The sequence below is a fragment of the Euleptes europaea genome, chromosome 6 (genome assembly GCF_029931775.1).
Source record: "Euleptes europaea isolate rEulEur1 chromosome 6, rEulEur1.hap1, whole genome shotgun sequence".
Taxonomy (NCBI): Eukaryota; Metazoa; Chordata; class Lepidosauria; order Squamata; family Sphaerodactylidae; genus Euleptes; species Euleptes europaea.
This window is the reverse complement of record NC_079317.1, coordinates 23547063-23550955: the sequence shown is the minus strand read 5'-3', so window position 1 is coordinate 23550955 and position 3893 is coordinate 23547063.

The following is a 3893-nucleotide window of genomic DNA, read 5'->3' as shown; positions in this document are numbered from 1 at the left end:
GAGAGAGCAATAGGCTAAAAACCTAAATGTGTGAATAATAACATTGAGACAAACATTTGAACCAGTCACATAAATTAATGTTCCCCGTAATTAGTTGTGGTGACCTATAACTGGGCAAGATGTACCATAAAACAAAAACATGTAGTGAAATGTAAGTATGTTTCACGTAACTAAGAAACCTTTCAGACTTAGACCAGGTTTCGGTAAAATTACATTGCTGAATCACCCTTATCCCTGTTATAGTCCTAATTTATGTATTCAGGACAGGAGGGGTAGTCTGTTCTTCATAATGATCGTTTGGGGAATTCAATGCAATTTCCAAATGTTAAGGAGCTCGACTAAAACCCTATGTCTACATGATACTGTAGAATTAACTACTCCCACTGGGTTCCAGGGTTTTGTTTTGTTTTTCTCCATTTGCAATTGCTTGTAGGCCTTCTAGTCTTTGATACTCCTCAGGCAAATTTAACCCCCCTCCCCTTCCCCAAATAGTGACATTCAGAATGTTATGACCAAATACAATTCAGCCATGGCACATTTTTTTAAAAAACAACTAGGTGTTGGAGTCATAGCAAAATTATTGCGTATGATACTGAGGAGCAGCAAGGGGCAGAAGCGGGCATGCTAGAGGTGAAACTGGGTATTAGTTTTAGCTCTTACTCTAGCCGAATGGCCTTAAAACATACCATAGTTTTCCATCCTCCCCTTTTCCGAGTGTAATGTGAGAGCTACTAGCATTGGGCTTGGACACCTGGTTTTTGTAAACACGCAAGCCCCGTACTAAATATTTCACAGATCCTTGGAAATATATTTTTGGAGTAATGCTTTTTCAGTGAATTCAGCTGGGGCACTCCTATGGGACTGGTGTTGCCAGGTCCCCCCCACACACACACACTGGTGGTGGATGCGAGGGTAGGGTTGCCAGATCCAGGATGGGAATCTCCTGGAGATTTGGGGATGGAGCCTGGGGAGGACAGAGACTCAGTGGGGAACAATGCCACAGAGCCCACCCTCCAAAGCATCAATTTTCTCTAGGGGAACTGATCTCTATAGACTGGAGATGAGCTATAATGCCAGGTAGGGTTGCCAGGTCCCTCTTCGCCCCCAGCAGAGCCTGAGGTGGGCGGGGTTTGGGGAGGAAAGGGACTTCAATGCCATAGAGTCAAATTGCCAAAGCGGCCATTTTCTCCAGGTGAACTGATCTCTATCGGCTGGAGATCAGTTTTAATAGCAGGAGATCTCCAGCTAGTACCTGGGGGTTGGCAACCATAATTCCAGGGGATCCTGCAGATCCCACCTGGAGGTTGGCATCCCTGTATGGGAAACTGACCTTTTCTTATATGTAGAGTTCAAGAGAACCAAGAGGCTATCTAAGTTGAGAATTTGCTATAGGCAGGAGTCACCCATCTACCCATCCTTCCTCTTTTCCCAAATTTATCTAGTTCACATTTGATCTGGCAAGTCCTTAACATAATAGTATTGATGGTGTTTATTTTCCTGCGATCTCAGTTACTGAATCTGTTGATTATGAAATGCCCTTTTAAGCTATATGTGTTGTTATTTTTTTGTTGCAGCCTGCCCAATACTAATATTTCTGGGTTATATATGGGTTTTGCCCTCTATTGGAGTTTGGGGAGGAAAGGTATTTTGTTCCTCAGAGGGAATCATATGAGATTTGTGAGGAGAAAAAAGGAGACAGAAGCCATCTGGGTTCGAAGGCAGAGAACAGACTGGAATGAGAAGGAGCCTCAAGAAAGCGGCAGCCTCTGGAGATCCGCAGCAACGTGAGAAAAGCCTGAAGGGCTGCAGCACCAGCAAGAGCCCTCCAAGCCTCACCAGAAAGAGTCTGAGAGAACTGCAGAAGGCTTCAGAGATAGGGTTGCCAACCTCCAGATACTAGCTGGAGATCACCTGCTATTACAACTGATCTCCAGCCGATAGAGATCAGTTCCCCTGGAGAAAATAGCTGCTCTGGCAATCGGACTCTATGGCATTGAAATACTTCCCCTCTCCAAACCCCACCCTCCTCAGGCTCCACCCCAAAAAACTCCCACCAGTGGTGAAGAGGCACCTGGCAACCCTACTCAGAGAGACAGTGAAATACTCCAATTTCCTCTTTGGTTCCAACTGTAAATCATGTTGTTTCTGTCTGAATTTTGTATATCTGTGTCCTGCTTTGATTCCCCATCCCTCTTTGTTGAATTAACTCTTATTTCTATTTTAAATTGTACTTGTGCATGTTTATAGTAGGATCACCAACTTCCAGGTACTAGCTGGAGATTTCCTGCTATTACAACTGATCTCCAGCAGAGAGAGATCAGTTCACCTTGAGAAAATGGCCACTTTGGCTATTGGACTCTATGACATTGAAGTCCCTCCCCTCCCCGAACCCCACCCTCCTCAGGCTTCACTCCAAAAACCTCCTTCCGGTGACGAAGAGGGACCTGGCAACCCTAAGTATAGGTAAGTGGTGGCGAACCTATGGCACGCGTGCCAGAGGGGGCACGCAGAGCCCTCTCTGTGGGCACGTGCCCCGTCACCCCAGCACATCTAGAGAGTTGCAAATCCAAGGCAAAACCTCCTGTGCGTTTTGGCCATTTGCTCCCTTGCCCGCCGGCCGCACTAAGACCCTGCGGGTTCCGTCCAGGCCTGCCTCCTGCCTTCCTTTCCCCCCTGCTTCCTGGAGCCTCCCGATGGGCCTCCGAGCGGCCGAGCAGCTCTGGAGCAGCAGCAGGCGGTGGCGGGGTGGCCATGGAGCGGCGAAGCCCGAGGCTGCTGCTGCCTCTGCTGCTGGCCGCCCTGGCCGGCGCACAGTAAGAGAAGTACAGCTTTCACGGCTTCCCAGCGGTCGAGCTGCTGCCACTGCAGCATGCCTACGTGCTGGAGCAGTACGAGGGCGAGGGCTGGAAGGAGAGTGTCCATGCCCTGGAGGCCAGCCTACGCCTCCACCGCCTGCTGCATGACAGCGAGGCGCACTGCCACCACCAGGAGTGCGCCGGTGATGGCGGTGAGTCGCGGGGGAGCCCTGGCTCGAGGAGCCGGCCTTTGGAGAGCTGGGCCCTGGCGCCGTGCCGGACTAGGGGCTGGCTGAGCTGGAGCTCTTTGGGCATGTCCCGTGGCACGCCTCCTGCCTGCGGCGCTGCAAGCGCAGCCTGCCCATCCAGCTCCACTACCCACTGGCCCAGACCCTGCACGACTTCAAGCGATGCACCCCTTACCTGTACCTGCACTGTGCACTCTATAAGGTGAGGGGCGCGCCACCCGGAGACCGTCTGGCTGCGCGATCCTGTGCAGAAAGACTCCGCTAGCATGGGATGAAGTGGGGATGTTAATGTATGAGTTGTTTTTTCTAAACTAAAACTTCAGTATTCAGGTTTAATTGCCGGGTTGGCACTTTGTGATAAATACGTGGGTTTTGGGTTGCAGTTTGGGCACTCAGTCTCTCAAAGCTTCGCCATCACTGGTATAGGTGATTGGAGGGTCTAGGAGTTGTGTTTGAATTTTTCTTCTTTTTTAACCTACTGGACATCCCTCCTGTTAGGAAGTGTAGGCCAGAGGGCTGGAGGTACCACTGCTTTCTTTTCTTCACACACACCCTCCATTAACAAACCCAGGTCCCATAATTTCTTCCCTCAACTGGGGTTGGTTGGGGAAACTGCAGTTACATAAGGATTTAAAATTTCTCAATAGCTGTTTTTAAAAAAGAAAAAAAGATTTTTGAGGGAAAATTTAGTGTATAAACAATTTAAATATTCTGGTAATAACACAGAAAATTATGATAAATCAATATTGGGGGAAATTGGGTATATTTTTGTCAAAAATAATTTTTCCCAACAAACCTTCATAATGTGTTAGGTTTTCTTTATCTTTAGTCAGAACGGCAGTAATAAAAT